Source organism: Diadema setosum, chromosome 8 (assembly GCF_964275005.1).
Source record: "Diadema setosum chromosome 8, eeDiaSeto1, whole genome shotgun sequence".
In the NCBI taxonomy this organism is placed as follows: Eukaryota; Metazoa; Echinodermata; class Echinoidea; order Diadematoida; family Diadematidae; genus Diadema; species Diadema setosum.
Genome location: NC_092692.1, coordinates 30,105,455 through 30,131,846, shown reverse-complemented (window position 1 = coordinate 30,131,846; position 26,392 = coordinate 30,105,455). Strand labels below are relative to the sequence as shown.

The following is a 26,392-nucleotide window of genomic DNA, read 5'->3' as shown; positions in this document are numbered from 1 at the left end:
TTAAACAACGGAACGACATAAAAAAAAAATACTCTTCAACCACTGCTGATGAAATAAGTTTCATTTAATTTCTTCGACTGACCATCTCTGCGTATTTGTCATTGTAATTTATGTATAATTGTCAGATTTGACCGCCGCTGGCACCAATATTAATCATAATTGATCAAAATCAAACACTGAATGTCATGTAGAGTTACCGGGGTGATGGTAAAATATAAGTCAAAATCAATGTTGGGCGGACATATGACTAGACACTAGATACCGCTATACCCAATTACTGCACATCATGATAATTCTTCAACAATCATAAACGTGGTAGATCAGGTGGCGCTTCATCATTCAAAACTCGGTTTCAGTCCATGGTTTTGATTACTGGTACACCGCGTTAAGATCCTCCTAAATTTGGCTCGGGATAGGGAGCACTTTCGTTCACTTGACTACTCCCGACCCGTCGGCGTATGAAAGACGCATATAAATACTCAGTACGACAATTTTTTTAAGTCACTGAAAGTGCCGTTTAACGACCTTTCGATGTGTGTAGGTACCGCTCTAACTCTCTTTCTCCTTATAGCTAGAATTAAAGTGTTTTATCGGTCTTTAGTTTGGATCAGCTCAAGTTCATGGATAGGAGATATTGAGGAAAAAAAAGAGCGTTGGATATGTAGAAGAAATATTTCTTGGAAGCTATCTCCTGCGTTTTTGGAGAAGGAAGCCGGTAAATGCGCATTAAGTATCGCAAGTCGCTTGAAGACTCGACCATTGCCACTGCACATGCATCTCAACCTCGCAAAGGCTCTGCATACGCAACTAATACCGCCCACATTATTATATTTCGTATATACAAACACTGAAAGTGATGTATTATTACTCTGAACATAATGCACCAAATGCAAGCTTTGAAAGAGAAATCTAAAATTATTGGAGAAAAGATAACAGTGAGAGGAACTAGATTCTTTTTTCTTTTTTTTCTCTAAAATTTTACAGACAGCTGGGTCTCAAATTATGCGTCAATCCGTATTTAAATAGCGTTTATTATAAAAACAATCATAAAGACGACGATCATTATTAATAATATGTCCCCTGCCCGTCTTTTCATTCATATTAATGTCAGGTGACAATAATGAAATAAGTGCCATTCCTTGGTGTCTATGTATAGAAAACTATACTGTCTTTACTTCATCCCCAGTATACACTCATTGGTAGTTTTTGTTTGTCTTTTTTTTTCGAGGCGTACTATAACCAAACCGTGGTGAAAGAAGGAGGAGGAGGAGGGGGAAGGAGGATGAGAAGAAGAAGAAGAAGAAGAAGAAGAAGAAGAAGAAGAAGAAGATGATGATGATGATGATGTATCAGCAGCGACAACACCTTGACCTGACGAGATAAACGCAGTGTGAAGCAATCAAGGTCTCGCACTGCGAGCTATATGACCACAAAAATTAGCAACCGCGTTCACTTTCCCTGAAAGTATCGAAACCTGCAAATTAATCATGTTCGAGACATTGACCAGAATCCGTCCGAAATGTTTCGATAGGTAAAAGATGAGCATCGCAGATGATATAGGGGTTTAAAAAAAAAAAAAATCTGCGAAAAATCTTGAAAGGTTATCTCTTTACCATTTGATTTCTTTGTATCTTTTTTTAAACCATCCGCAAAACATCAACGATTCAATTTCTCCTGTGAATGTATCTCAAATACCAAAGTGCACGCACAATGTGCGTTCGCCTCCTGCTCTCCATTCCCCCTTTTCTCTTCTTTTATCTCTTTCACTTCACTTCCTTTCTTTTTTTCTCTCTCCCTCTCTTTCTTCTTTCCTTTTCGCCTTCTTCCTATATATATATATATATATATATAACCTTGCTGTCTTAATTGTTTTTCTACATTGTATACCAACACGCGTACATTCTGTATCTGCCTAACTATTTATATGTAAATAATGTGAAATGATTTATTCTTGTTGTAAACTGATGAATATTAAAACCTGTGCTATATACCATATGGAACACTGGTCAGTCTTTGTATAATATACCAGTGAATGGAATTTATGATACGATAACAGCAAATATTCATGAAATAAAGACACTCTAAATATAGATTTGATTGATTATAGACGAAATGTTAAACTCAAACATAACGTTGCTTGATAATAATAACCATGCAGAAAATTTATATATATATATATATATATATATATATGTGTGTGTGTGTGTGTGTGTGTGTGTGTGTGTGTGTGTGTGTGTGTGTGTGTGTGTGTGTGTGTGTGTGTGTGTGTGTGTGTGTGTGTGTGTGTAGGCCTATGTATGTTTTCAAATATTTTCCACATTCAAAATGAAAATATATCATGTAGGCCTATATAATTGTAATTTGTATGTATAAAATGTTTACCTACATTTATTTTCAGGTAGGCAAAACGCATTTATATATTGAAATGTAGGTATTGTGTATGTATGTATGTATGTATGCGTGTGTCATGTGTCGAATGTCTGTATAAGAGAGCGTGTGATGGAGTGTGTGTATGTGTCTGTGTGTGTCTGTGTGTGTGCGTGTATGTGTATGCATGCAAGCACGCCTTGTTCTTCTGGCCTCCGCGCAAGAGGCTATCCCTCGAGAATTTAAGCCGAGAGTCGCCAGAAAACCGCAGTGGAGCCGACCGGTCACCTCGCTGCATGATCCGACCATGGAGGCTGTGTTCTACCTCCATGATCCGACATACGTGCTGTGTGGAATGAATGACCAGACCGGATAGATAAATAACCTATGTACGTATAGTACGTACGTACTATATAAGAGCAATTCGGCCTTTTGTTTATGCATAAACATGCTTGCTGCAAACTTTCGAGTTTGAGGACCTAGATACTGCCGTTCACAATAAACACGGTTATGAATTTAAAAGCTTGCTGCGAGAATGCAGTTTCAGTCTCATTATAGGATGAGGCATATAACAATAATATTGGTACGCATACTGTGAGATATACATCGCCCATATACTAAGTACACCTTTAACAAAACATCATAGTGATGACATAAATAATCTCTCTCTCCATATATACATATATATATATACATGTAGATAGATAGATAAGATATAGACATAGATATAGATATTCACATATAGGTATAGATCTATATACACAGGCCTAGATATATAAGATTCTGGAGTCATTTTGGATATAAGAGCTTCTGTAAGCAAAGTCTGCAGGTAAGATTTTCCTGCGAATGGAAATCGATCGGACGAAGAAAGGTCGCGCGTGAAATTTCAAACGTTACCAGAATTCTACTTGATACCCTTACAGGGAGGGATACCGAATGACCAATACAAGGCAACTGAAGGCATTGTGAATGTGAAAAGTAAGACAGCAACACAACAAAAATATGCTGACTGCACGGAAGATACAGTAATATTATACACAGACCGAGTTCACTGGAATCGACGTCCGTATACGAAACAGGGAGATAAAAATAACCGCAGATAATATTATGCAAATCTTTACTATCATCATTCATTTATATTCAGGACAGTAAGTTCGAGAGCACCGTCCATACTACAAAGAAACACACAAGATGTCGAGTGACATTTATGAGTATAAAAGCACAATTCGACGGGTATAATAAAGCTATACGATAATATAATAGCGTATATAATATGCCTTCTACGCAAGCATGCACAACTTCGGTCTCGTTTTTCACCAAGCATTGGCCGAATAAACAGAGTTCAAATCGCAGAATTACCGAGTGTGGGCCACTGAAATGGATGACATTATAGCAGTCTCCGGAGGTACGATTATACTACACTTGTATATCCTGCAAGACTTTGTTATACTCATCCTTCCCTACCCCATTCTCATCTACATCGTTGCTTTGCAGCAAGTCAAGAAAAGGTAGTTCTATAGCCATTATATAGGCACACACACACACACACACAATATATATATATATATATATATATATATATATATATATATATATATATATATATATATGTATGTATGTATGATTGATAATATACATTATATATCATATATGATTAAAATAATCATATAATATGTATTCACACACACATACGTGTGTGTATGTGTGTGCGTGGGCATATTGCATTCATGAAATATACATCACTTTTTATGTCAACTATGCACATTATTTCCAGATGCTGAAATAGGAGTCAGACATTTCTTTCTATTCCCTTGAAACGTTACGTGGATCCGTACCTGCAGTGGATAGATAGGACACGTGACATTTATCGATAATGCCTCTGGCACCGTTTGGGACTTGGGCAAATAGGCATGACAAATTGGTCACTGTGTTTACTGATATAAGACTTGCCGTTACAGCAGTACAATGTTTAAATATTCTCTCCCCTCTTGCTCTCTCTGTCTATCTATCTTTCTATCTATCCATCCATCTATCTATCCATCTTTCTGCGTCATTTTGGAATGAAACACTCTGTTACAGTAATTCTCCACCCAACATGGAAAAAAAAAACCCGCTACATATCCAGCAATTTTGGCACAATTCTGTATAATGCCAAAGCAACTCTGATAGGATATATCGAATTGGGACGACATTATTGTTATACTAGATTCGCCCTGGTTGGAAAAATTGAAACGTCCGCTCGTGTCTTACGCAAATGAAATGGTAATCAGTCAAAGAACGCGCACATAAAAAAAGGAGTATATCGAAGTGGATCCCAGTTGTTTTTGACATGATGCAATATTCCGATAACGATAATTGTACTCGCATTTCCATATATAATGGTATTCAATCTGTTGTGAATCTTCCCTTCATTATAATGCAACCCGATCGAGTTGCCTCAGAACGAATCGAGAAAAATCTCCGTGAAACAAATCGTGATTTCTGCGTCGGGCCCGTGTCATTATGCCGCGTTCCATCTATATGCTTTCTCACTGAATACGCAAGAGCATTGCGTAGACGCAAAATCAAACCAGGCATGCCCTGACGAATCGGTAATAATAAGGGCCCCAGACGAGTGTAATGGCGAAAACTGAGGTTTGAAGGGGGCCTCTGTTATACGTTTAATAGTAGAATCTCAACTTTATTATGAACAATATGCTATTCTATTGCAAGTACGTTCCCACATAAAATCACGCATTCGGCGGCGACGCAAGGGAAAATGGACGAGTACAAGACTAGTTTACGGACAATAACGTCGAACTTTTCGCTGAACGGTAACAAATATCTTATCAGTGGCACGGAACGATTAATGAGCTGCAAAACAGATACCCTAGGCACGTCTCCGTATGTTGAGGGGGTGTTCGACGGTGTGCTCACACCTTATCCAATGCTCCTGTTCGCAGCAGTGGGAGTGCGTACGAGGGTCATGCGTGCCCGCGAATGCCCGGGTTGCCGCGATTCGGTGCTCCTCGGTAATGTGCCGCTGCTGGGCTGCATTATTATTGCCTTGGCCTTATCACAGCCTCTACCCACTGCACACAGACAGAGCGTCGTGTGTTCGACATATGCCACGGTCTTAGGCTTATTGTCTTCGTCAATTGTCACGGTATTGATTGTTCTCTACAATGTCTATACACATTTGTACCAGTCGCAGCTACTTGTGGCTGGCCGAAGAGATTAGGCAGTTTCCACTGGAACGCGTTCGGGCTCGAGTTAGAGCAAAATGTGGACGAACGGGACCAGACTGGGAGGGGGTGGGGGGGGGGGGGGAGTAAAAGCAGACCATCCCTCCCATACATATTCTACTCGACTAATTCGATTTCCTCCCCGTACTTATTTCAACGAATTATATCGGATCATGGTGCGATAATAGCACGATGGCGGTTTCGTCACTATGAATTTTCATCCTCTTCAACCGTTGCTTCGATGAAAAGAGCATGATTGTCTTCATGAAAATAATAGCGAGGTGCCCGGGATCTCTTTTTCATCTCCCTGAATCCACCTATTTCGACTTCGTGCTGTCCCTACCATCAGGGAGCACATTATCTAATTGGGTATATATACAGAACTGCCATCTTGAAAATATGACGACTATTGTTATGTCCAAGCAGCTATGGATTACTAATTACACGTGCCCGGATGTGTTCCCACGAATGACCTGGAACGATTAATACGGACAGGACCCCACCGAGGAGTAACACTTTGATCTAATGGACTAATCATGACATGGTGTCATTACGTCCGAGCAGCGACGCAACGCGGAGTCGCTGATACGCCGGGTGATCAAGGGTCATAATTTATTATCGGTCACCTTCATCATTAAACGATGATTTCCGTCGTCGCTACGGCGTCTAAAGTTAAAAGCGAGTATAGTACAGCAGAGAAACATTAGAAACATTACAGAAAGGATTTCCCATCACAAGAACAATACCTTCATTGCCTGTAAGATGCGGGTGTATCATACATAGTATTATTATACAGAGGGAAATTTCTGGCATCTAACAGTCCACATAAAAAGGCAACCGTTGATGCCAAGGATATTCGCATTTGTTTGTTGTTGGTTTTTTTTTTTTTTTTTTTGACGGAATAGAATACTACAGGCTCAAAATGCTACGTTGAAATTGTGGGCGATTCGATTGCAGAAACAGCACGGTCGACATGAGTTCTTGTTATCACGGCAACAAAACAACACTAATCACATTCGGTATACTTCTTTCGGATAAGGAGGAAAAAAAATAATAGTCGACAAACGCATTTGTTGTGTTTTCTTTTCAGGATTTCGGGATTTTGGTTTCCTCTCTGTCATTCTACGAACACTGCCCGCCATCGTAGAGCAATATATAAAAGTACACAGAAATCCTGTTTGTTCTGGTTCAATGTAGTCCAACTACAAACACCAGATGCGGGCATGTGCATTTACATGCGACACACGAAGAATCAAGCGGTATTTACATGTTCAGATATACCGCATGCAGAGTAAAGAAGAAATCGCCGTACAGCCTACAAAACAGGAATTCAAAAAAAAAAAAGAAAAAAGAGAAAATTGTGTTTTTTATTCATTCGTCATAACACAATGCTGTACGGACAATGTCTTCATTGTGTAAATACCACCACAAAGCCATTATCACCCCGCTGACGATTTACCACACCAGCACCGCATGTTTTTGTTTTTGTTTTTCAGATGGTAACTTTTCCCGTTAAGAAATGATAACAACGTTCCTCTACACGACGGTGTATATTCAAATGTATTTTTATATACGGAATAAGACATTTATTGTATGTCTCGAGACTTCCCCTAAATCAGAAGAAAAAGACACTATCGAAAGAACTGCGCCATTGCAATGAATAACGCACCGCAGAGCACACACATGTCCCCGTAACGAAATTGTATACTTTCGTGGTGTCAGAGCTTGTAATACAGATCCTCTTAATAGTACGTCACACATGGAAACGGACTCTTGAAACTACGACACACACACACACACACACACACACACACACACACACACACACACACATACACACACACATACATACATACATACATACATACATACATGCATACATAATATACTGTGCCCACACACATACACATTGATACACACACACAAAAATGCCGTTTTGTACATCCACAACAATAAAAGCCGTGAAGCCTTTGTCATCAAACTCAACGTCGTATATAAACATTAACATGAGTGGCGTATATCACTTATACTCAACAGAACCTGTTTTCTTTCAAATAAGCTGAATATCATCTCTTGCTCTCTTTCTCCGGGTTCCAATCCCATTTCCCTATATACAATTACCATGGCGACGAAAAATCAGGAAGATTTTCGGGGTTGGGTGACAGCATATCGCGAATCGTAACATATCTGTACTACCATCAGTTCCATGAAGAGGCTCTGCCCACCGTTTTAGGTCGTTTTTGTTTTCTCTTACGAGCGGGAGGAATTTCGTCACCGCTCTCTACGTGAATCATAAAAGCAAGCTCACTGCCCAAGAACGGTACAGACTTATTCCTCCACAAATGTACTAACTGTGCTGCATACGAAATAATGGTGCACAAATTACACTCAGTATAGTTACAGCAAGGAGGTATATACCTCCTTGGTTACAGTACACGGAAAGCATTGTACCGTAGTCCCGGTAAGGTGTGGAGGTTTTGTATTTGCGTGTACGTTTATCGTTTTCTCATGATCTGCTGCGTATAGCCCACACTAATATTTTTAAAACTGGTGGAGGCATATTGAATCATGACAAACACCTCCTTCCAGTCAACGTGTGACCATTTCCAACCTCTACAAAAAGTCTTGAGGAATATATTTTAAAAAACTAGAGAATATAATCCGTCGATTGAGGTTCTAGGCTATAGGGAGTAGGTCCATGCGTATTTGCGTGAAGTTTGTCGTTTGACAGTACACGGACACTACACGTCCAATTTGCTCACGCATGGATGCTGTGCAGATGAATCTTCCGTGCGGCTACCGACAGCGAAGAGAAAATGAGTTCATTATCATTCTTGCTACCACTCTTAGGAAATAACACGTGAGCCTGTTCCTTGCCACCGATATCTGCCCAAACCCAGCGCATATCGGCACGCTTTAATTTTATGCACGGATTCGGCCTCCGCGACCCCGGCGCTTAGTCCGGGGTTTCGTGGTCACCGAGCGACCACGGGTGCTTGCGGCGAGGCGGAATGCATGACCGCCGCTCCCCTGCACAATCCTACCACGAGGGGCCGGGTGCGGTACCTGCCCGCCGAGCACCCACTAGATGCTTTTATGCCGCTGTAGTATGCAAACAGACTTGGTGTTTTGTTCGAGCAAAACGATGAAGGAAATGCGGATTGAATGTGTTTCCCTGGCTACAATAGTCTATAGTTCGCCGAACAATAGTAGATTTCCCTTATTCCAAAGGCCAAACCGGGGCCTTTGCGCGCACATAAAAAAAGAAAAAAAAATCCTAGAGGGAGACAGAGAGAGAGAGAGAAGAAGAGGGAGAGAGAGATAGAGAGAGAGGTAAGGAAAGATCGGCTCCGAATTGAGTTTCGGCGTGACGGAACTGCTACCTGTTCGGGCCTTCATCGACGAATAAAGAATATTAAATGCTAGAATTTACGAACAGACTGTAGTGTTAGTATAATTTCAGCGCGAAGGCATCGTGGGTTATAAGTGAACGATTAGACTCGCTTTTATACTTCTTCTTCTCCTTTTCGTCATCAATAAAACGTAAATGAAAGTGACAACATGCTATCGTCTAAAGCTCCATAGGTACTTTGTTGATGACGATATACAAATGTTATAGCTCACATCTTACACAGACGTAACGCAGTGATCGTGTATACACAGTGTACTTCAATAACATCATGGACCTAATATCAAGGGTCACTGATGGTCAAGATCATCTACAAAACTTTGTAACTTTAAAGTGTCACTTGGATTTGTATGCTGTATGCTCCGATATCACATATTCTGTGGGTAAAGTTTACCAATTTATGCATCAAACGTAATGTTTAGCGCGCAGTTTGCACACTGTTTTAATCTTTCCCCCTCATTTAATCCAGACTCCATTCGCAGATAAATTTCTTTCTCATAGCACGGGACGTGCCACTATGTTTATACATTCAGATCTGTTGAATCCATGAATTTATCATGAGCTCACGAAGCTGAAACGAACATGTCCACGCTATCCAGTTTTCATATACAATGACGAGTCAGAAGCACACATTATATATGTAGAACATGGTAATAATGAATACAGAGGCAGCATGCACGGACGGATAATTAGTTGTTTTGAGCGTGACTCAAAATTCTCACTGCAACCGAGGTCTCCGCTATATAGGTTCCACGTATAGATCACAGATATTCCTCGGCGCTACAAAGCTCCCTGGTTTGACCAAGGCAACTTTTGGACCATGAAGGTATAGAACACATCGAAAGCAAGAATAATTGTGATAAATCCCTGCGCCAGGGTACCCGAGAGCATTCCGTGAGCTCAGTAACAAATCCTCTATCGAGAGTTCACCCACGCAGGGCCCGACAGACTTGGGTTTCTTCAGATCCCAACTTCTGGAGAGGCCGCACTCGTTGTGGGAAGCGGGTATCTAGGATCCCCTGTGTAGCAGCATGCAGAAAGTTATGTGGTACGTATTCCATTAGGCAACAGCATCTTCACACGATGTGAGGGCTCAATTCAAATGAATGCAAATATAAGAGAGCGACAGACCGACAGACAGACGGACGTACAGACGGAGAGGGAGGATTAGCGGGAGGACAGAGGGAGGGATGGTACAAATCTGTGATTGACAGAATGAAAAAATGGATGGTTAATCCTGCCTGGATTTGAATACAGAGATGGCCATATCCTCTTCCAAATCAATCGACAACCACAGAACTTAACATGTCTGATTTAACATAACTAGAACACGCAATTATTTCGTTCCTCTACAAGAGCTTTAAAAAATAAATAAATAAAATTAAAAAAAAATGCTGTTCTCCACACACAAGAAGTAATGGTTAACTTCAATACCATCGAAAAGAGGAAAAATATGAATTTCAGCATATACAATATACACAGTTGAGAAAGAGAGAAAAATTCACACGGTGTAATTCGCAAGGTTAAGAGATCGCGAACTTTGGCGTAGGCAAGTCACGTTGTGCTGCTCAACCGAAGCACAAACTTTGAGTGCTTTAATTTGCACACATATGAATATTATATATTTTTTTTTCAAACAAACAATCAAATACATTTTCGACAAACTTTTGAAGCCGAAAAAAGTGATCGATTCTGACTCCTTGTGCAATGTAACAATGTCTCATTTTCAGAACTTGCACTTAACACAGTTTAGTCCTTGACAACCAACTTTTGCATCAATGAATATAAAACCAATCAATATTCAGTTGCGCACCTGGACAATTTAGAATCACGGCATCATGTGACGAGTCTTGATTCGACTCAGAAAATGAGACAAATAGTATGGAATCTTGTAAAACCCTGGCTGTGAAGGATATAATGGAGGTGTTCCTCTGGCTCAGACATAGGTCATCATAACTGCCCACAAAATATTTAGCTATTGCATCGAGTGTAAGGGACTTCAGCCTTCATTCGCATATTGAGATATATACCACAGTTGTACACTGGGAGTTGGTCGGGTATACGATATTCACTCTACTAACTCTATGCATTACCAGCAGCGGAGAATAACCGTGAATCCGAAAGCTTATCTCAAAACGTCGTAGACATTGTCTAAATAAATCAAGAGCTAATGGACCACAAAGTAATAGGGCACACAATATACACTTCCCTTTAAGCGCTCGCATTTCGGTCGTTGGCATGGCAACGGTCAAAATAAAACCACCGGCTTCCTCCATCAACCTTTGTTTAATGCTCTAGTGTAATTAAATAAAATAAATCGAGAACTGAATAACACGGAAACTTTCATTCTGAGAGAAATGCACCATATAGATAATGCACAAAGGTGGCCATAGTAAACGGGTCTATATCATTTATATACTTTCAACCTTCATCACGCGAAGTACTGCGCTTTAAAAAAAAAAAAAAAATGTTTTACAGAAATCACATGAAATGAGCGCTCTAACACTCCCTGCTATGTTTGTACCTTTGTATTACAATGAAAGGGGAATAAACGTGGTTGACCCAGTCCCACAAACAGTGAAAAACCTTCACAGAGTGAAGGTGTATAATAATATGAAAATCTCTCGCGCCGAAATGTTGCACACATTTCGGCAATATACACATCACGCATATAGTTGCTGCGTTAACAGAGAAGGCTTGTTTTTTCTTTTTCTTTTTTTTTTTCTTTTTTTTTTGTTTTTTTTTTGCTTGAAAGCATATTATACTCAACTTTCAGGAAAGGGCCATAGTTGGGTTCAATCTTCTGTCGGATTTTAATCCATTGCAACGATGGGGGAAGCACGGCAACTCGTGACGTCACGCTATACTAATTACTCGTATTAAAGTCAATAATCCGAAATGTCACGGTATAAAGTGTACAGTCAGACATCGAGTGAAACGTATAATACACACACATCAGATGTGTGTATAATGTGCTGTGTTATGCGTGTGTATGCACATAACCATAATCAGTTCTGATTGGTATTATTTTTTTTTTAATTAATATTCGTTTGGTTTCTTTCTCTCTAACAGCTGCAAGTTTATCTGTGATGGGCGGCATACTCAAAAACAAAGAATATCGAATAACGTGTCTCAGCATGGTGCTGCCATGTTTTATGTACATCCGTTCCTGTATACATTCAATTACAGATTTATATTCAAAATGTAAAGATTTAACTCTCTGTTAGTTATTATTATGCCAGAATTCAATCGTATTCACCATGTCTTTTTAATATTATGAATATACAGCAGGAATGCTTCTTCATACTGAATAAAGAATTCGAAGTTGTGTCTATTATACAATTTGACAATTATCAAGCTATGCACACATCATGTAAATCTCAAACACATGGAAGCATTAAGGACTTGTGTATTATACAAGATGTATCAACGAGGCTATAGTATACGTCTATACTAAAGGAATACATATCCAACTATATCTCTCTCCCTCTCACTTTTCTCTATTTCCCCTATCTCTATCTCTCTCTCTTCCGAAATTAATAGGGTATTTGAAAACAAAATTCGAAAGACGGGGGCGCATGGCGCAAGAACTTCTCTCTACATCTACATGATAACTTCCTGTTGTGCGCGAGACCTCTTCTTTTCATTGCACAAACCTGTTTTGTCGACAAAAATAGGCAAGTCAGGTGCCGGGGGAATGTATAGGTCCTGCAGAGCATGTGCCAGTAATGAACACGCGAATACTCGTTCAAAACGCTGCGTTCCCCGAGCCCGAGCGCCGAGTAATGAATGAGCGCGAACAGGGCGAGCGGCACAACAGCACCGGAGAAAATACTTTAGCCAGATACAGAAATTTGAGTTATCTGTTTTCCACGAGAACAATATTGTTACCCGGGCTGGACGAGCTATGTCTTGTTTATATACGCACAATGCGAAATGTGAAAAAGACTCGACTTAAAGGGGTGACTCCTGAGGCAGAATGTTATTTTCTCTCCTCTTTGTTTCGCGTGATGGTGTACAATGTTGTCTCGATTACGCATTTTCGGTGAAATAATAATATCTAGTATATTAGTTCAAATTTTATCCTCCGGACTGCGCGCCCCGTTTAATTAGCTGATAAGCTTGAAACCAAAAGGGAAACATCTGCATGTTCCACTGATCGCTATCACTGATAGCCTCTTACGCTGTTCACAGATGATGCATGAATATATGAAATCTTATAGGCCTTTCGATTTAATCACATTCAGGTACACTAGACCATGACACGCGAGTGCACGCAAGTGTGCGTACTTGTGGGTGATCTGTTACAACATTATGAATTATGATGATGATGAAACAGCATTTATCTAATAATAAAATGTAGGAATTAAAATGTACCAGCAATTTACGGAACTCTGGTATAGTGGGATTCATTAAAATTATTGAAGACCTTTTTTATCTATCTGCATGTTCCCTCTGATATGACCGAATAGGCCTAAGAAAGGAATATAAGACGAGAGAGAAAAAGAGAAAGAGAAGGCCATCGAACTGATGGAAGATGGTGTTGGTGTCAAAGGAACCGTAACAAAAAGTGGGATAAATTAAAGCGCTGAACATAATAAAACGCCATTCCCGATAAGGAGCACGCACATAGTGCCTGTATAAACAAAACCGTTTAAAGGGACATATCGCTCCATAGCGCTCGCCGCCTACCTCGTACTGAGTGCTCTTACATACGAGCGCTAATCACACAGCTTCGAGTCGAAATGATGTGGCGGCATGTTGTTTTTTTTTTCCAGTTTTGACGTTTATCAACGACTTTTCGGTGTATATTATAATTGATCTGGAGAATATGCGCTATACCACTATCATTCTTGTATAAAGGCACTATCTATATACATGTATTCGATACAAATAAAAAAAAAGAGATTTTGCAAGGAAATTTCTGTTTTGGTGCAAATTTCAGGCATACTTCTATGTCAATTTTAGTGGAAGCACTACTACACGAGAGACCCGACTGCGCTTTGCATCGACTTGTATTAATATCGCTCATTCCCGTCGTGCAAGTATATACTGCGAGAGTCTGTTTTTCCTTTGTGTATATAGTCTGTGTTGGTGGATGCATTAAGAAAGAATGTGATGTGATGTTTAGTTACTGCGCATACTCACATGATATAAAATATTACAGCGACTATTTTTCTTCTTCTCTCTCTCTCCTTCTCTTTCATTTTCCATAGCCAGCATCTCACCTGAATACGATTATAGTTCTGGCACCTGATTTATGGACTGAGAATATGCTGAAATGGGGGGGGGGGGGAGGGAGGGGGGGGGGACTTGGGAAGTTTTCTTCTGCCAGTGAAAGTGACCTACAAGCTTAACGGATATACGAGCTCTTGCTATAGTACCTTGCTAGTACGGACTAGACATAAAATCCACAATCTGTCACATACACCTATCTACCCACTCCCCCAAGAAAGAGTGGAACAAACATATCGAAACAAAGACTTTCTTTTTTTTTCTACAATTTGTTCTTTCGAACTTATATTATAAAGTTTATTAAAATATTATAAGATAAAGTTTCTTCTCCCTTGTTATTTGGTTTAATGGGCTTTGGGTACGGTTTGTTTGATTATTTGTTTGTTTGTTCGTTTATTTGTTTTTACAGGTATGTATATTTATGTGCGAACGTAAATACATTCGAATAATAATAATAATAAAAAAAAAAACAACATCAGAACCGTGAGCGTGCATACGCATTGCATGAGGGTTTTATGCACTTGGTAACAAGTAGCTGCAACCTGCATAAGAGTATTTGCGGGTGTGTGTGTTTTTTTTTTCAGGGTTTCTTATAACTCAGCGTAAGAGTGCAAATGAAGTCCGATGCCACGAGCCATTCGTACAACTTTACACACTACTGAGTATCCCGGATTTTTCTCTCTCTTTCTCCCTTTCCCTCTCTTTCTCTCTCTTTATTTCAATATGATTTAATACCCCCCCCCCCCCTTCTTCTTTCACTCTCACAGAGACATCCGGTTTTTGTCTAATTACACCTCCTGTTTCTTTATCAACATAGACGGCAAAAGTTTACTGTAACTATACACAGTCAGAAACAAAACAAAACCAAAAAAAAAAAAAAAGTAAACTGTGACTATATACATAGAGACCATAGCCAAGACCAATTACAGTAAGAGGACGTTGACTGTACTCTGTACGAAGTTGGTTTCATAAACAATACGAACAAGGTGTTATATACTGATACTCGGATGTTCATTTTTGTCTGGCCATCGGTACGGCTTGGCACCAAACAGCATAGTGTTCGTCTATGTCCCGTTTCCCGCGGTATTATCGGAATCGCTTCTCTGTACAGTGACCGATGCAATCCATGTGCTCGTGGTCATAATAACGACCATGCGATTTCTAGCTTTTGTATGCAGCGTGACCTAATCCCTAATAGTCATTCGACCGTTTAAATGAAAAGTTCGATTACAATGCGATGAAACATTATGCAAAGAGCATTACCTATTTGGCAAACTCTGGAAAACATATTATAGGCATATACGGGCATATAATTTCCCAGCGATATTCTTCACACTATACGCTCGCAGTGTAAAGTCATTTTACAATATACGCTGAACATCAACCATGGATTTTTTTTTTCTCTCTTTTTTTTTTCGGGGGGATTTCACACAGTCAAGGTTCTTGGTCTGAAGGCAAATAATGTCAGGAATTTTCAAACGATGTATATTTCTATAATCGTCAATAATTTATTACTAATGTAGTACATAACCTGCACCTTGCCAGTTCATGTATGACGCACATAGAGTGATTTCTTCCTGTATCAATGCACAACACAAGGCAAATATTCTCCACAAAGTCCTTCAGCAGAGAAATAAAATCAGCCATAGTTTGCACCAGCAGAAAATTATCATAAAACATCGTCGTGATTCACAGTGATTTCAATCAGCTAGTTTGGCGCATATGCTTTTGAAATATACGTATGTACTGATGACAAATTAGGAGGCATTATGCGACATAACAAGCGTCGAAGTCCAACAAATGCAATGTGGTTGCCATCGCCACTGCAGCAGAGAATACCACCTTTGTACGCGGCTAACGCTGGGAGCGAGAGAGGTCGACGAGGGCCTAAAAGTGACGAAACCCCTCACAATGTGCAATTGAGCGTTGTCCGCGACTTGTGCATACATTAACTGGACCCTAGTCGTTAGTCGCTACTCGAACCAACTTGATGCAATTATGCAGTACACAGATCGTAATCACCTGTCGTATCGCCACGCCTTGATCAATTTCAGGGTTCAAAAAATTAAAGACATTTCATCGCTAAATTTATCTCCTGAAATGATATTTCCCTGCTCAAAATATAGGTAAACGCACTGAGGCAAGCGACCACATAGCTCCTAGACGAGCGCGATTTTTGTTGTGGAGCACAACACCATGCATGTATAATGCCTACTTTACGACGAAGTAATGACATTGCCATTTCAGTTCTTGAGAAGAAATGACGAAATCCCTTCAAGATAGTAACACTCTACGTCAAATTATGTGTACTACGGTTTCGTGAGTCAAAGATCCACAATTTTCTTCGCAGTTGCACTGTATTTGTATTTGTCAGAAGTTGACAAGGCAGGGCATATGAAAATCTTTGAAACCCTTGTAACACAGTAGCAAGCAGCAGCGGTGCACGTACCAGCAAAGAGCCTCATCGGTTCACCACTTCGAATGTACCCGGCACCACTGGCGTGGCGGAGTCTTCTGTGACCGCTAGTGCGTACATAAATCTTCATTCAGAGATGCCGCAAGTTACCTTATTTTTTCTCTCTCAGTATGAACTTTCGTGCTTGATAATATTTTTCTACCAAAATACAGACACGTGCGGATAAATTCAGATTATGATGATTGAAAAATGTGATTGCGATTTTTCTATACACCCTTTGAAATGCAGACGTTACATTTCGATAGCAATGGCGGCAGACCGATCGCATATGAATAGAAGAATGTAGAATGTGGGATAGAGGCAAAGTGTCGTCTGTTCAGTCTAATACTTGATACGACACGTGTCGAAAGTTTCAAAATTTAATGCAATATGGAAGTTAAAATCGGTTGAAAGTCAGTAACGAAAATATTGCACCGCGCCGCCTTATTCCAGGTTATCCATAATCCCTCGAATATCGCGTTGAACCACACAACAGTGAAATACGCACCATGCGTTTGCATACAGCCTCAGCAGACGTTGATCGCGTATTGTCAGCGAATCGCGGTTGCCCCCCGACGCCGGTACGTGCGGCAAGGAGGACAACCAGCGCTCGATAGGCCAACACGCTCGATGGCATAATGACGCGCTCTGTTATCGCAGATCCGCAGAGAAGAATACATGATCGTATCAAATACTACATGAAAAACTAACTTCGTAAGTTGATGCTACTCACCTGTTTTGCTGCAAAAGCACTCTAAGTTCTCTCTTACGCTGAGTCGGGAGGAAATTAAACACAACGAAAAGGAAATCCCACTGCACTGTTCAAGACGAATCGTAGAATATCCAGGAGAGAAGTAACTAACCAATATTCAGCCCAACTCGGCAAACCATATTACTCTGAAATCACACATAGGACGTTCTGTAAATTGTGCAAAATGACCCAGCACTGCTCAAAACCACAAATTATCCGTCTAACAAAGTGACGATGAAATTCCGAAGGCTGCAGACAGCCGTGTTGTGGCGAAATGCGGTTTTGGTGATCCACTGCAAGAGATTATGAAGTTACTTCCATTTCTTTTTGATATTGCAGCAGTTTCCCAACAAACTGTGACTTCCTGCACATTTCCAGAGCATCGGCATAGATCAGGCAGAAGAGTTGCAGACGAAATCACCTCACAGCGACATGTTTCATGGTATGGAATAGCTCTTGATCTATAGCACGGCTGAGACTGCACTGGCGCAAAAAGCAGCAGCAGAAATGGTTTCTGTTATTTGACCGTACCGTCTGGGTAGACCGTTGCTCGGTACATGGGCTCAATGCATTGCTTGGTACGGACGGAACATTATTTGCCATGCACCGTATTGTCGTAAAAAGAAAAAAAAGCCTGGTTTCTCTACGGCAGGTTGTGTGTATGGGTGTGTGTATAGTGTGTGTATGTGTGTGCTAGCATAGGGTGTGTGTCACCGTAGTGAGTAGTGTGGGATGTGTGTGATGCATACGCATGGACGTGCCGCACGAAATACCATTCCCTTTCGCACAACCATTCATACGGCCTTACTCAGCGAAGCCACACTTCACCTACACACACACTCCCATACACAGTAACCTCTCGTGTGTACACCCGTATTGTGGACTGCACAACTCACACACACACACACATACACACACATGCTATAGAGATGCATTGTTACTACGAGGATACACACATACACACAACGCACACACACCCACGGGTGCACGCGATAACTCATGAACACGGGCCGGTGTGCCGTGCTCTTTGTAAACACGAAACTCAGGGTTCTTCTCAGACAGTTTTGAGTTACGACAGCATTCTCTTGGGAGTTCGACAAGCCTATCCCTTAATAACGTGTCAAAATAATGCAGGCATGCTTTTGGAAAGAAAGAAAAAATTGAACTCTGCAAACGTAAACATCATTATTTCTACCTCTCGTGTAGCAGTGCACCATTCATGTGTTATTGGTGTGTGTCCGTTTGCGTGCTCTATATGTTCATGTTATCTGACTGCCTTTGTGAGACTCTCTACTTGGCAACAATGACAACATTTAGTCATTGCAATTATTTTTTAACAACTGTCTCTTACGCATGTAAGAAACATTCTCATCAAAATATCCACTATTACGAAAAAATATATATGTTATCTGATGATATTTGACGTGTTAAATTGATAGAAAATAAGTTGATTCACGCGAAGAGCACTTTGAAAACTAAACAGATTCCGTATCAATCTATCGAATCAATAGGTGTTTTTTTTTTTAATTTTGCGATTATTGTTTAGAACTCCGGAATGGATAGTATCGACGCTTTCATTTTTAAATTTTGTTTATTCGAAAAGTTGAAAAGGGAGATGATACTTGCGCACGTTAATTCCTACACTTATTGGGTTAAACCGCCATGCGTGTTCATCAGGATTTGAATTAAGCAAACCATGGTATTATTTTTAGTCATTTACGTCACAAACAAGTTAGATGTTTCGAAAATGAAAATCATATGTTTGTTGAGCAACAGCAACTTTGAAACTAAGTTGAAGGCGATCAAAACAAAACAGAACAATAATAGTACGATACCAAGATAAGCGTATGTATTACTCGTAAATGGCTATCCAGCAACCGCGCAGACGAGCATAATAGCTACACTAAAGAGTGGTAGTCAATTCCTCAGTTATTCACGTCATTAGTAATATCATCTTACATTGAGAAATCGATGAATGCAAACGGTATGTGCCACCACCCTTTGCCATCGCGCTGTCAGAACGTTCCAGATACACACAGGCGAATATAATTCTGTTTCGGTTTCAGTGACAGACTGGGGGAAAAAAGTGCAACCTTTCTGCGGTCACGGGAAAACGCGAGAGCGACTAGCCAAGGGGGAAAGTCCCTGTTTCTGGGGGGGGGGGAGGGAGAAGAGAGAAAGATAGAAAGGAAAAAAGAGCACCGCGAACCTAATCATTGGCGTGTCTGCAGGTAAAACATTGCTATGGTTGCACTGTCAGAGACGCCAAATCAAACAGCCTTTCCATATAAACTGACTCACATTTTGTTCGTAATTCATACTTTGCGCTATTATGTAGTGGTGTTGTTATATCCTATAATGTATCACATTGCACCGACCAGGGAGGGTTATGAGAACAATGGTTGCGAACACAAATAATGATTCTTTTTGTTTTTTGTTTTGTTTTGTTGTGTTGTGTTAATTTGTTTGTTTGTTGGTTGGTTGGTTGGTTTTGTAGGGGTGCGAGGTTTGTGTGTGTGCGTGCGAAGGTGATACAAATGAATAGATCCAAGAAAATCAAAAGGTATCAATGTGAGCCGGCCAGTTATAGTGGGTTGCTGCACCGCTTGACATAGTTCATGTCACTCTTTTAGAAAATGAAAAACTCATAGGGAATACGATTGAGACTCTCATACTGAATGATGAATATGATATAACGTCATATTTCATGTAATGATACAGTATACAGATATTTTGCCTTGAGAGTTTTTGGTTAAAATTATGGACAGAGGTGACTCCAAAAGAACTATTCACTGAGGGGCGCCGCCCCGAAGTGAATGGTTCTTTTGAAGGCACCGAGGCCTATAGTTTTAACCAGAAACTCGAAATTAGGCAAAGTATATTTGCTTTATATTTTGGATCAAACATTTAAACAAAAGAAGGGGAAATGGAAAAATGCGAGGCGAGAAGTCGCGTGGTGGATGCCATATTGTGAAGGAATCCTGCACTGACCCTGGGAAGCAGCCTTGTGATGTACAAAGTATATATCTTGTGTTAGGACATGTTACATTTCACAGAGTGGCTGTGCAAAACTGCAAATTTCAGAATTGCTTTGTGACGTCACAATTGTTGTGTAAGAAATTGTTACATTTCACAGAGTGACAGTACGAAGCAGCGCGCAATGTTAGAATTGCTTTGTGACGTCACAATTGCCTTGTTAATATTGTTACATTTCACAGAGTGACTGCGAGAAGCAATGCGCAATGTCAAAATTGCTTTGTGACGTCACAATTGTTTTGTAAGAAGTTGTTACATTCCCAGAGTGACAGTATGAAGCAGCGCGCAATGTCAAAATTGCTTTGTGGCGTCACAATTGTCTTGTTAAAATTGTAACATTTTAAAGAGTGACTGCGCGAAGCAGTGCGCAATGTTAGAATTGCTTTGTGACGTCACAATTGTTTTGTGGAAAAATGTTACATTCCACAGAGTGACAGTAAGAAGCAGCCCGCAATGTCAAAATTGCTTTGTGGCGTCACAATTGTCTTGTTAAAATTGTTACATTTCAAAGAGTGACTGCGCGCTGCGCGAAGCAGTGCGCAATGTTAGAATTGCTTTGTGACGTCACAATTGTTTTGTAAGAAATTGTTGCATTTCACAGAGTGACAGTACGAAGCAGCGCGCAATGTCAAAATTGCTTTGTGGCGTCACAATTGTCTTGTTAAAATTGTTACATTTCAAAGAGTGACTGCGCGCTGCGCGAAGCAGTGCGCAATGTTAGAATTGCTTTGTGACGTCACAATTGTTTTGTAAGAAATTGTTACATTTCACAGAGTGACAGTACGAAGCAGCGCGCAATGTCAAAATTGCTTTGTGGCGTCACAGTTATCTTGTTAAAATTGTTACATTTCACAGAATGACGGTAAAACGGTGTGCGATTTCAGAATTGGTATGTGATGTCACGATTGTCTTTTCAAAATTGTTACATTTCACAGAGTGACGGTACAAAGCTCTGCACAATTTCAGAATTGCTCTGTGACGTCATTTTGCTCTTTCAACCAATATTATTACTAGACAATACATTTTGACCCAAAATACAATACTGACCATTGATTGGTTTGACTAACGACAATTATTCTTGGTTCCAGACCTCCTCCTCCTACTTTTTTCCTTTCTCTTCTTCTTCTTCTTCTTCCTCTGCTTCTTTTTTCACTCTGTGTATGTGTGTTTGTCTTAACCACCTTCTTTGTATGACATTGTCATTAAAAAAAAAAGATCTGCGATCAGTCATCAGTAAACCTGTTGACACTAAGGCTCATGGGGAGCAGTATGGCCTATAACTTCTTATTTTTACTGACTCCGCAACAGATCCTACAGTCTTGAACTTAGTCTATCAATGAAAGAATAAATATTCAAATATGAAAGACGCGCCTCATAAACAGTAACGATAACAACAAGGAATAGTTCTACAGTACAAAAAAAAAAACCCACGTACATTCAAACAACAACAAAACAACCAACATTCACACCATATGGATCACAAAAAGTCTTCACTGTTTGATAGTGATAACACAATCATATAATAACAACGACCATTGACTCGAGTGATGAACGTTGCTGCATGCAGAGATACTTAGTCGTGAGAATTACAGTTAAAAAAGAGAGATTTATAGGTTAAACTTAATCATGAGGGGAACACAGTTCAAATAATCCATACTACCTCCCTGCTATAACCTGGATTTTGGTAATCTGCACACATGCATTCATCAGATGAAAGAGTAATGTTCTATGTCAATGGTTTAAAAAGAAAGGCAAATACAGTAGTATAAATCGTCTAGATTTAATTTGAACAAAATCTTCTCTGCGACAGGCTTGTGCGATGGGTTTTATTGTTTTGTACATATGCGTCTTGCTGAATGTAACCCCTCGTGTATAAACTATAAGAAGTTAGAGTGAATGAAATAATGTTGTATAACATGGTTACCTTAGTTAAGAAAAAAAAAATCTTTCTGTATAATTATTCCACTGCCGGCGTATTGCGTGACTGCAGACGGCAAAGCGCATGCATTCTATCGACTGCAAACATAATACTGTTTGCAATTCCTGTGAATTCTTCCATCTAAGTGTAAGAGCTATCATATAAAATGATGATGTTGCTATACATGTCCTTCCAAATTGAATTTATTAAGAAGACACTCGCGGAATAAGGGTTGTCTTTTCATCGCTCACGTATCGTTCCATCCCTATCTCTCAGCTATAGACTGGAAAACGTTACTGTGTATAGGCACACACTACTGGGTCTCGACGCGGAGGTGAGCGGGGGAAAGGCGTGTGATTCACGTGGCGTATGCGTGTATATTGCCCGCCGTCATTAGGCTGAATATGAAGCATAAACACCGGGGGTGGTTCCCGTAATACCTTTCCTCAATATTTTCATTGTTTTCATCCTTTCTTCTTTATCCTTCCCCAACACAAACTCTTTCTGTCTGTCTGCCCTTCTATCTATAATCTATCTATCCATCTATCTATCTATTTATCTATCCATCTATCTATCTCTCTATCTATCTACCCATATCTCTCTATATCTATCTATCTATCCATCTATCTATCTATCTATCTATCTATAAATAACTCTCCCTCTCTCTCTCTCAGTGTCTGTTCTCTTAGAGTTAAGATATAGGGCGTATACGATTCAAATATAGTTTAATTTTAGAGGTAAAACAAAGACTTTTTTTTTAATTTGATACAATCTTTCATGAACCACTACTAAGTATCTGCTGTTATTTCGTAGTAGACGGGTCAGATATGAATAACTTTTGCCTGCTCCCATCTCAGCTTGAAAGAAGAAAAAAAAAAACCAACATTATGATACTTTAAAGGCATAATTTACCATTTGTAGATGAAACAAAAACCCAACACTAGTGCTTTAAAATAGTTCTAAAATGTGAGTTAGGGATAGAAACAACCACTGTAAAAATTTGAATCCATATAATCGATGTTAAGTACTGTTAAATACACAAAATGTGAACAATAGTTATAATAAGAATGCTTCCAGACTAAACCGTATACAGTTATGGTTTATTGAGAAAAATGCTGATATCTCCTCATACTTTAGGCTTTATTGCAAAAATTTTATATGGTAGGATGTTTTGTGATACAACAGACCTACACATATGCATCAAATGTGATATCTTGAACATTTTTGAAATCACTGCTCCCAAAGGTAAACTGGACCTTTAAAATAGATACATGTATGTATAATTTATTTATATGAATATTTGCAAGAAGGAGATGGGGGGGGGGGGGGGGTTACATGGGATAAGACAATGCAAACCGGGACTAAAGGATATGAAACTCTAAGCCTGTGCAAAAATGCACACTACGAATTCGGATGTATACGTAAGTCTTTGCCGACGCTGTAAGGGAATATGAAACTGAATTGTGCTCTTGTAGTCTTGATAGATAAGCCTCCACATCCGGTCATTTTGAATCTAGAGTGACTGCGATGGCCCATTCTGCTTGGGGTTTGTGTGCAGGTTGTGTATCTGAGTGTGTGTGCGTGTGTGTGCGTGTGTGCATTTATACGCATAATCTTATGGCAGAGCATTAACGGTGTGCAAATAATGCAATGTATCTGAAATATATCCCCATGCTCTTGGGATGCGTTACTGATTCGTAAGACTCTAATGAAGGAAATTGTTAAGGGAGAATGTTATTTTGTTCTGAAGTACGCACTCCTTTAAGAAGTTTCAACAAACTGGACTTCAGTCTTTACGTAACTGTTTGAATGTCATCAAATATCTTCACTGGATGGAGTTTTCCACCTTTCTTCCTCTTTTTAGTCTTTACAATGTTTAATGTCTCCCGCGTTTAAAGGAAACCAAAACCCAAATATGAATATGGATTGAGTGTAAGTTTGAGGAAAATCCGACCATCGATTCAAAAGTTATGAATATTTAAAGTGTCGGTGCCTTTATCACTGCGTGGATAAGAAGACTACTACAATTCATAACGTTATGCACGGACAGCAATATAAAGAAAAATAAGGAGAATTCCTGAGGAAAAAAAAAATCATTTTTTTTTTATTGAAAAGTCCACATTCCATCGACTTGTAACAGACGTAATATTGATTATTATTTTCCTCTGCTTTCAGAAAGAAGTAACTCAAGTGCTTTTTAGTATGCTAAAAGAATGAAAATACATTTATATTAGTTATTTAGTTAACTCATTCATATAGTCAGGGCCCATAAGGTTATGTCTGTGATCAAGACTATTTTGTATACTGTTCGTTGATGATGCATTACAGCCCATTGTGTATAGGTGATTACCAAATTACTGATATAACAATGACGACACTGATAATAAATAGCAACAATCATAATTCGAATCACAACGCCCTTAGAACATATTCAGCAAAACAACTTTCAACATGATTACGTTCTGAATTTCATAAATTTCCGTTAGACAGAAAAGACAGAACTCCGTCGTGATTAATGACATTCAATATATGCGATTTGACGTCAGGTCATTTACATTTTAATCACCAATTTTATCTTCAATGTTTCATGTAAAAATGTCGCCTAAAAGCCTACGAATAAGTCCTGTCCATGCCAGTTTTATCTGCGACTGTCATAATTACGACGTAATGTGCCGATCATGCGAGTAAAATTTGTACCCATCGATTTTTTTCATGACCCTCATCCATAAAACGATACATTCTCAGGAATTGACATACAAAATTAATGATTTACTTTATGTCGACTGAAATACGTCAGTCTTCTAATTCCCGTGTTTTTGCTTTTAAATCCTGACTTACTGCATGTCCCATTCTCCAAAGATTATCGGATAAGTTTCGTCAAAAGCAGTAAACACTGCGCACACGTCAATCCCTAATTTTGAACGTAAAGCTGTTGAATGCATAAACAAAATAAGGAGCAGTAGTATGATTGTAAGAAGGTAAATGTGCAATCGATTCTTTAATGTAGCATTTCTCTTCTTCTTTTCTCTTTAAGGGTCTGGTTCATATCAATATATGCTAAAAAAATGCTTCAGTTCACAGTTTTGAGCCAATGCGTTTTTTATTTTCCAGTTTTTTTTCCTAACGGGTTTTTATCATCTTCTTTTCTTTCTTCGTCATGTTCGGGTATTGTATTTTTGTTCAGTTCAGTTCAGTTTCATTTCTGCATTTCATTTTCAGTGCAGCACAGCAAACTTTAGATAAGTGTCAGCATTATTACTAGTATATGAATTATGTCTTTATGCACCATGTGGTATAAATCGGTTATACAGTTCGTTATTCCATGGACCCTTAAAGGGTCCATGGTTATTCCGAAGGTTCGTAATTCTGAATATTAAAAAAGTCATTACTTTGAAGGTTTGTTAATGACAAAATGATAAACGAGATTAGTTATTCCGAAGGTTCTTCGATCCCAATATGAAATAAACGGTTCGTTTCAGACGATTCTTTAATCCGAACGCGAAATAAGGTTGTAATTATGAGGTTTGTTTGTATATACGCCCCTTTTTTCCATTTTCGGGTTAACGAACCGAAATGCTTTCCGAAAGAGGAAAGTTGAGTGCTCTTTCATTATGCCGGAAAAGTGAAAATATATCAAATTTTCTTTATATTTTCTTTATATCGTTTTTATACGTGACGTCACAAAGTGTTGTAATTTTCTCATCCATCGATGGCAGCACCAAAGCCTTTTAATTCATAACTTTTGAACGGATTGTCAGATTTTGCTTAAATTTTGAGTAATGTACGTGTTCTGTTAATTTTGCTGAATTCTGGTAATTCACATATCTATATATTACACTGGGCAACAATTTTTAACTTTTTGAATGTTGTCTTGATTTCTACAACTGATTTAGGGTATTTTTGTAGTGCTGAATCAGGAAATGGCATCCGTTTCTCTCCATCAGGTCAAGTTTTTGTGTTAACCCTTTGAATACTCAATTCTGTAATTCCCATAGAC

At 39.3% G+C, this 26,392-nt stretch overlaps 1 protein-coding gene across 1 annotated transcript in view; it reads right to left on the bottom strand.

The window, feature by feature from the left end:
* Positions 1 to 17,644, bottom strand: part of LOC140232370 (uncharacterized) — a 118,627-nt gene extending 100,983 nt beyond the window's left edge. The window contains exon 1 of the mRNA XM_072312496.1: positions 17,424 to 17,644. The gene's annotated coding sequence lies outside the window, so the exon portion shown is untranslated. The remainder of the gene's footprint in view (positions 1 to 17,423) is intronic.
* Positions 17,645 to 26,392: the final 8,748 nt, after the last annotated feature.